Source organism: Elephas maximus, chromosome 4 (genome assembly GCF_024166365.1).
Source record: "Elephas maximus indicus isolate mEleMax1 chromosome 4, mEleMax1 primary haplotype, whole genome shotgun sequence".
Taxonomy (NCBI): domain Eukaryota; kingdom Metazoa; phylum Chordata; class Mammalia; order Proboscidea; family Elephantidae; genus Elephas; species Elephas maximus.
Window position 1 is genome coordinate 13,486,453 of NC_064822.1, and position 9,373 is coordinate 13,495,825.

Here is a 9,373-nt window from a genome sequence, read left to right on the forward strand (position 1 = left end):
ATAAAAATGAGTCATTTTATTCCCTGATTATATGGCTCAAGGAGGAACTTTCATGATTTATTCTTATTCTTCCTCCGCTGCTAGAATTTGTCATCATTAAAAATGAACTAGCCCTACTTACATTTTTAATCATACCATTCCATGTCTTGCTTCCAACTCTGTATCTTGCGTGGTTAACCTAAGGCCTGGAGTTCCCTCTGACGTCAGCAATAACTGACCTACTTATCTAGGTCCCCAGGCTGCTGATCCAAAAGCAGAGGTTGAAAAGAAAAGGCAATCAGAAATCATTACCTTGTTTAGCACATAATTAGGAATAGGAAATATCCAAAGAGAGAGCTCCCCTGGGAGACCTGAGTATACATGCAGAATTCTAAGGAACAGTCCACAGGCGAGTTTCTAATGCCTTTTTTTCCACCTCGGATAAGACTGTAATGTAACCTGTAATGCAAATGTTCTCTGAGCTAACACAGACCTTCGCCAAAACCCTCCTCAGCAAGTCACCTTAGGAAAGCAGGCTCAGCCTGAGTCAGCCACAGATTACCTCATCAGCAAACAACTCCCATTAGCTGTTCAGACCCCGAGGTCAAACCCTTTTTCTGAGTTGCTGGAAGTGTCTGGATTTCAAAGCAGTTGCAAATGTGACCTCTCTCCTCACCTGAAGGCAGTCAGCTCAGCGTGGATACTGTGCTGATCAATAAAAGTAGGGAATAAGAGAAGTTCCTTGAAATTTCTGAAAAATGAAGGGCACTATAATTTTAGAAAAATATCAGTACTGAGTTAAAAAAAAAATGGAGATAAATATGACAGGAAAAAAAATCAGTATTTCTCATGCTCACACACACACACACACACACACACACACACACACACACACACACACCCAAAAAGCCTTTCCCTGAAAGCCTTGGTGTTTAAAGGATAATGAAAACGATTTCATTTCTGTCCCAGCGTGAGCTTCTCAAGCAGCTCAGAAACAAAGGAAGATTGTCAGCGCTGGTTGGGCGGGGCTCAGAGGGGTGGGCGGGGCTCAGAGGGGTGGGCGGGGCTCAGAGGTCACTGAGAAGCAGGGGCCAGTACAGGGGGCAGGGGGCGGGGGGCGAGGGGCGGGGGGTTTTTCTTCCCTCCTGCGCAGCAGGTATTGCTCCTGTCCTGTCTCTTCCTTCTTCTTTTAGCACAAGGAAAACTGAGCTCACACTTCCTCCTTTACAAAGAAACAATAATGCGAAACATTTAAGGCTTCGAGTAAGCCAGCCAAGGGGAAAAGAAACTAGGCTCTATCGTTGGTAAACTGGGGGTGAAGAATCACAAGCTACCCCTCAGACCTTCAATATATTGCTACCTGAAAAAGCATCAAATACCTGTCGGTGGTCCTGAGTCAGGCTGGCTCCAGAGCTGCTAAAGACAGAAAAATGCAGAAAAAATTGTTTGAATATCTTACCATTGGTAAATGCTGGCTCCAACCAGTTACCAGATAGGGAGCTGCTTGAAACAAAGGAGTAAAGAAAAGGGAGTGGTCATTACAGAGGTTAGACTATCTCATTTTATAATCGTGTTTCTCACTCGTTGGTATAGGACACATGCAAGTAAAACACAAGCAAACAGAAAAACAAACTTGTTGCCCTGGAGTCAGTTCTGACTCATGGTGATCCCATGTGTTACAGAGTAGAGCTGCCCTAGGAGTGGCTAGTGAATTTGAACTTCCAACCTTTGGGTTAGTAGCCAAGCTCTTAACCACTACAGCCACCAGGCTTCTATGCAAATAGAGAGGGAGAAAATTTAGAGTAAGTACTTAAGGTGTATTTGACTCTGATGAAAGTTAGTTATTTCTGACTGAAAGTCATTAGCCAAGTTGGTTCAGTTCAAAGAGCTCCCAGAGAATCAAACGGCAATGGTATTGATGGCGCTAAGACCAGGCGGGCAGATGTGTGGGCGCTTTCCTTTTTACAGAACCACAAAAGTCAGTGTCACTTTGTGTCAGTGGTGGGGGATGGGGGATGTGTTAATAACCTAACCGTAAAGAAGCTAAACGACTTGTATAATTCAGAAAGGTTGAATGCAAATATTATTTCCATAAAGACAATGTAATAAGGTTAGGCCATATTAACTTTACAGAAATCTTTCTTCTCAAATGCCACCCAAATTAGATTTGGTCCTCAGTATGAAATTATCAATATCATTTTTCTAAGTTTAGGAGTCTCAAGATACTTGCTATGAAAACCTAGTATACATGCTATAGATTACACATTGTGGTGGCTGTGAAACGGAGTTGGGTTTCCACGTTGATGCTCTTTTCCTTCACCTGTTATTTAACTTTGTCCGTCTGTATTCACACATCTTTAAACCCAATTCCTCCACCTCTGCTACCCTACTCGTAATTCCCTGCTTTCCTACTCGGAGACTTTTTTTTTTTTCCTTCATTTTTCACCACCATCCCATCATTTTATCCTCTTCTTTTCTACTTTAGGAGTCCCTGGGTGGTGCAAACGATTAACACACTCAGCTGATAATCCAAAAGTTGGAGGTTTGAGTCTACTCAGAGAGGTGTCTTTAAAGAAAATCCTGGTGATCTACTTCCAAAAAATCAGCCATTGATTTTGTTTGTTTTTTTTTGCTTGAGGTGAAAGTTTATAGCCCAAGTTAATTTCTCATACGAAAATTTATACACATACTGTTTTGTGACATTGGTTGCAATCCCAGCAATATGACAACACACTCCCCCGTTCCACCCCAGATTCCCTGTGTCCATTCAACCAGTTCCGGTCCCTTCCTGCCTTCTCATCCTGCCTCCGGACAGGAACCGCCCATTTGGTCTCATGCATCTGATTGAACTAAGAGGCACACTCGTCACATGTATGATTTTTTGTTTTATAGTCCTGTCTAATCTTTATCTGAAGAGTGGGCTTGGGGAATGGAAAAAACCCTGTGACTGTTCTGACACACCTGAGGTCGCCATCAGTCAGGACTGACTGAACAGAAACTGGTTGGTCTGCTTTGCCTTCTTCTTTGCTTCCTCTAAATTAGGACCGATTTTATCTTCAACGAGGGAAGACGTCATAGAACCAGCTTTGTACTCCCATTGTTGTTGTGTGCTGTTGAGTCAATTCCAACTCATAGCAACCCTATACAGCAGAATAGAACTCCCCTGTAGGGTTTTCTTGGCCTAAATTTTATGGGAGCAGATCAAGAGGTCTTTTTTCCTATGCAGCAGCTGGGGGGTCTGAACTGCTCACCTTCTGGTTAATAGCCATTAACCATTGTGCCCCCAGGGCTCTTTATACTCCCATTGCTGGGCGAATTTTCTCCTGTCTAAATGAGTGTTGGACAACTTGCCTTTGCCATTTCTCTATTACTTGTTCCCTTTAAACCAGGAGACTCTGCTGCTGTAGTTTCTGCCCCAACCGGCCACCTGAAACAACTGTTCATCAGTGATTTCTTAGCCACTTGCCCCCGAACACTGCTTTGCAGCATTCGACTCCTTCAGCAATACGATATCACGCTGTTTTAACTTCTGGTTTGGAACACTCTAGCTGTACGTGTAGTGCTTCTACACTCCCCTCCATTTGTTTGTCCTCCAATCTGTCCTGACCCTCACTTACATGGGATTTCCCCACAGTATCGGAGTCTGTGGCTTTCTTTGCCTGATTTGCATGCATATTAGAACTACATTTCAAAATTTTAGCAATTTTTATTAAGTAACGTTGGAGATTTATTTTGCAAGACAAGCATCTTATAAAATCACATAATTACTGTGAATGAAAGAAAATATTTCTATTTAAAATCAATTCTTTTATTCTCAGTGCTAAATTCCTCTTCATTCTCTCTAATCCATCAGCCGATGGTATACTTGCTAGTTAAAACACTGTTAATAAACTGCAGTTAACATAAGAAAGTATTCTCTTTATTTCACATCAGGGAGGTCTAGTCTAACATCATTGATACTTTTGTCAATAAATTGTTACAGGTGTCTATGTATCAACCTTATGATTTTATTAAAGGAAAACATTTCACTGTTTGGTGGTTTTTCTTCTTGGTAAAATGTTATTTATTGTACTTGTTATTAACTTATTTTCTCTCAGCTCCACACCCACACTTCTATCCTCTGCTTTGCTGTGTTGGAGTTGGGACCCTGCAAGCCATGTTTCCGCTGACAGTTGGTTTTGCCAGTAGGGGGCGCTAGATGGGGCCTGCAAGCTGGAGGAGGAAGAGACAAGCACCCTCCTGTTTTCTTCCTGTTACCTGACTCTGACCATCTTCCCAGCAGTGCCTCTTTACTCAGCAGCGGTTCTTTCCTCTAGCAGCAGCTGATGCCAGTTGGGAGCATTTCCCACACATTCACAACCGTCTTCATTGCACCCCTGTCCCCAAGACACCAGCACATTCCCACAGGGCCCAATTCTGGGAAACCTGTGTCCTGGCTCCACAGGGTCCTTACTGAGCTGAGAGATACCAACAAAAGCTAGGCAGCAGCACCTCCACAGAGACCTGCATTTCAGCTCTGCAAGGCCCCTCACAGCAGTCCTAAGTGTTAATCATTTCAAATTCTTCCCTTTGTTCCTCTGGCCTGGTGATGGAAGATGCTTGTTGCAATAGCTACTCTCAGGGTACCTTAACCCGTTGAAACCCACTGTCCTCGAGGGATTCCAACTCATAGCAACCCTATAGGACAGAATAGAACCGCCCTCTAGGATTTCCAAGGAGCACCTAGTGGGTTCGAACTCCCGACCTTTTGGTTAGCAGCTGTAGCTCTTAACCACTCACTATGCCACCAGAGTTTCCATAGAGTTCTCTTTTTATTTTTGTTATCCAGTTAACAGCTTTATGTGTAGTTAACAGCTGTGCATATGAAATGGCCTCTGTTCAAATCACTGGTGTGGTCTCTGTGTCCTGACTGGATCATTTAACTTATCTTAGAAACTATTAATACCAATCAGAAGGCATCATTTGTGAAGTGGGTATCTCAGCCTTCATGAGTAAGATTTTCTCTCATACTTGGGCTTAGGCAACAGCTTAACAAAGTAGCTTGCCAAATAGAGATTGATTAACTGACCAGTAAAATCCAGAGAAGAATTTTCATAACTGCCATATCTAATTCAAATGCAGAGTCATCCAATTTTTACCTCCTGTAGTGGATACTGTGGTGTGCTACCCAGATTCCCCTTCTGGACAAAGGCCTTTATTCCCTAGTTCCAGGGAGTGTTGCCTGCTGATAGCTTACCCTTGAGTTCCTACAGGATTGACCTCAGCTGATGGAAGCTGATGGGCTCAAGTTCAGACCCAGTCCCTGGGGGCAGCCAAGATCCAGTGACTGGCCCGTGCAGAGATACAAAATTCTGGCATCCTTGGTTCATCTGGGAACATAGCTGAAGCCCCATCTCTGATTCAGAGCTCCCTGTGAGATGGGCTGAGGTCCTGGTTGCTGCTGCGTCACAGCTCAGCTTTTCCCTCTGCCCCTCTACTTCACTCCCGCCCCCCTCAGTAGCTCTTGCTCATGTTTTTACAAATCTCTCTCTCACAGTCGGTTTCCCAAGTAACACCACTTATGGCGCCCAAACTGTATTCCCAAAATTTAGCGATTGTCAGTGTCAAGCAACCTTACAGAGACCACATGAGAAGCATGTAATACTTGCTAGACAAATATGAACAGTAAACATTTATGTTGCTTCCTCTCCAACAGAAAAAGAATGAGTGAGATCATCCAAAGAAAGAAAGCAAAAAACAAAACTAAGGTAGTGCAACTCACCACTGTCAATCATTGCAGGGACTTCACAAAAGCAAAATGTGGCTTAATAGCAAATGACCCGAAAGACTACAAGAAAAAAAAATTAAATCATATATAGACATTTGACACTACAAGTTATCAGACAAAAGAATAGACCCATTCTTCCCTCTGAGTCACTGAGAGTACGTCCGCAAGCTGTACCCACCATGAAGCATGAGCGCAGACTAGGATAGACTACCCACGGAGACACGGCTGGGCAGAGTGAGACTTGGTAAGGGACATTGGGGAGAGTCTGTGAGCGTCATCCCAGATGTACAGAATGTATGCAAAAGACATAAACCTGAGGGCTGGTTATGTGCTTACTATCTGAATTCTGTTAAGCTGAAAGTTTAAGAATTATTTACTATCCAAGTCGTCTGGACGTTATCTTAAAATTCCTGATCTTCACAGACCCTTTTGAACTGACAGAATTTGATTCCGATTACCAAGCTCTCTGTAGAATTTGAGACTTAAACTTGACCTAGAAGCCTTACGCTTGCTAAGTGTTTACCAAGATTATGTAATCGAGCTATAGTAAGTATATAATCAGCTTTGACAAAATGGTAAGCAACTCATAAAACTACAACATATGAGTAATGATCTTAATGACAGTTACAGGAAATGCTATTCATTCTCTAATAATCACTGAGGTTTATTGATTACTATATATAAGGTACTACTTTAACCACTTCATATAAATGATTATGTTTATTCTTACAATCACATTTTGAAAGAGATACTATTAGTAACCCTATTACATAGAGGAGTAGATAACCTGAGGCACAGAGAAGTTAGGAAACTCTTAAAATCAAACAGTTAATAAATGGCTGAGCCTGGAATTGCACTTAGGAAGTCCGATAGGTGACTTGGCAAATTTAATCATTATCTTGGGATATTGATTAATTATTTACTAATTATTTAATCTGATTTACTGTTTTATTCAAAGAGTTCTTCTAAGTCATTCCTCTGCTGTTGTGCATCTTCAGCAAACCTGAACTCTAGCATGATGTATTTTTATACAGGGAAAATACCATGAACTTCACTTTGCATAAATAAACTATGGGGGAAAACCAAAAAAAAAAAAAAACTAATAGCTTGCCCTCAAGTCGATTCCAACTCATAGTGACCCTATAGGGAAGAGAAGAGCTGCCCCATAGGGTTTCCAAGGAGCAGTTGGTGGATTAGAACCACGACCTTTTGGTTAGCAGCCAAACGCTGAACCACTGTGCCACCAGGGCTCCAAAGCTGGGGGGAAGCACCTACAGAACCATGGAGAATTTCCTTTTGCATCCCTCTTCCTGTTTAAACAGAGCAAACATAAAAGAGTGACTTAATAGTCTTAATAAGTGAAAACTATCCATCCTAAAGAATGTTTGGCTTAGGTGACTTGGAATGGTAGGTTAACTTCACAACACCAACTATTTGCTAAGTTTATCTTTTTGTTTTGTGAAAACCCAACTTTAGCATTAGCGCTATAACACTACTAGTGATACTACTGGGTGATGTTAATTTTTCAATATGACTAGAAGAAAAATATATATGCATTTCTTATGGAAATCTATACATTCATGTGCTTGTATGTGTTGTAGACCATTTTTTTTTCCTCCATTGAGGTACACTGCTCTTCTATTTAGAAGACAATTTCTTTACAAATTGTGATCCTCTACATGACAGTCTATGAACACAGAAAATTGAGTATTATGGTCTGTGAGTTGGACATTCTACTTTCAGTGAATATTGGCGTTATTTGCTCTTATGTAGTGTGTCGGAGTTCCTGGCTTAAACAGCTAAGCACTCGAGTGCTAACCAAAAAGTCTGTGGTTCCAGTCCACCCTGAACTGCCTCAGAAGAAAGGCCTGGTGACATACTTCTGAGAACCAGTCACTGAAACCCTGCGCAGCACGGATTTGCTCTGACACCCGTGAGGCCACCAGGAGTCAGGATTGACTAGAAGACGGCTGGCATGGTTTTATACTGTGCCAGATTTTCCATAACCAACTAATATCATCATTTGTGAAAAGTTCCACTCAAAAGAAATAGTAATAATAACCCCCACATCCATAGAGTTAGAGAGCTCAATGCTACTGTGGCTTGCTTGTTATAAACATCAAGATGACAGTATCAGAAATAATCACAATAGAAAATACTTATTAAGCACTTTGTATGTGCGAAGTACTGGTCAAAGTGCCTTGTTTTGTTTTGCTTCGTTAGCTCATATACTCCTCACTATGTAAAGATGATATTATTTTCATTCGCGTTTTTGCTTTGTTTATATGGTTTTCATTGACCGTTGAGGTATCTTTCACTCAACAGAGCCACTGTTAGGGAAGTGGCTTCCTCCTTTGTCCAATGAAATTTCCTGTGTTACAACGTTATTGTTATTTTTGAGAAGGGTTTGCCATCATTTGTTTTGATGTCAGTGCCAGCTGAGTGAAAGTATTCAGCATATGAATAAAAATGTAAATAATTCTTTGTTTACATGTATTTATTAAGACCCACAATTTCTTTGATTCTTAGAATGATTTAAAATCCTGGAGAATGAAATCATGAGCAAAAAAACAAAACAAAACAAAAAAACCCAGGGGTCAAAATCCCCTAGAAAGCCCAAGGTTCTTTTTTTTTTTTTTTGACCTTTCAAATACATTTTCCTTTTAAGTACAATCTCAGGAAAGAGTAAAGTGCCATTAAAAGGTTCCCATTCAAAGAAACATTGTTATTACAACATAACATAACACCAACAGGATTCTAACACAGAGGTGAACACAATTTTGCCTAAAAATACTTAACCTGGTTTTGTTGTACTGTGGACATAAAAGGCAATGAGACCACATTTTCTTTAAAATTCATGAAACATTAATTACATTGTAAGTTTTGATGATTACACAGTACAGTCAGCTTCTATATTCATTCATATGTCAGTATTTTAACCTATTTCTGATCATTCAATTCTATTATCCTTTTTTCCCAATACAACCGAATCGAATTGATCCGAACCCACGCAGAAGACTCAAACCAGCTGAAGAGAATTAGGATAATGCCAATCTGAAATGGTGAAACTTTGCACCTCCCCTTATTTGTCCTGAATAAAAAAAGAAATTGTGACACATCTGATCACTAAAAAGTACCCCAGCGATTCCGTTCAACCCAAACTCTTCCTTTTACAAGGAACTAAGGTTCAGTGTAACAAAGGCTTGAACCTTGTACTAGAACAGAAATTCTAAGTACACCTAGGTCAAAGTAGCTTGATAATCCACTGTTATGAGCAATGGCCCCTAAATAGAGTCTTAGCAAATTTGAGAAACTGTGATTTGGGGAGTTTAGCTCATTCCTATTCAAGGTGAGTTCTCCGGACCAGCAACTTTAGTATCAGAAATGCTGAACTACTACTGAGACCAACTGAATCACAACCTGCCTTTCAACAAGATCCTCAGATGATTACTACGCTCATTTGAGGTTAGGTTGAGAAACACTGGTTTAAATTATACCGAGGAGATTGAGGTAAGCAAAGGCCTTCTTTTTCCCTGGGACTTTCTGTGATAGTACAAGTCTGCTGATCATGACTGGTGCCCATCTGACATTTTGACATTAACTTAAGTTCCTAAAGCAGCGGAATCT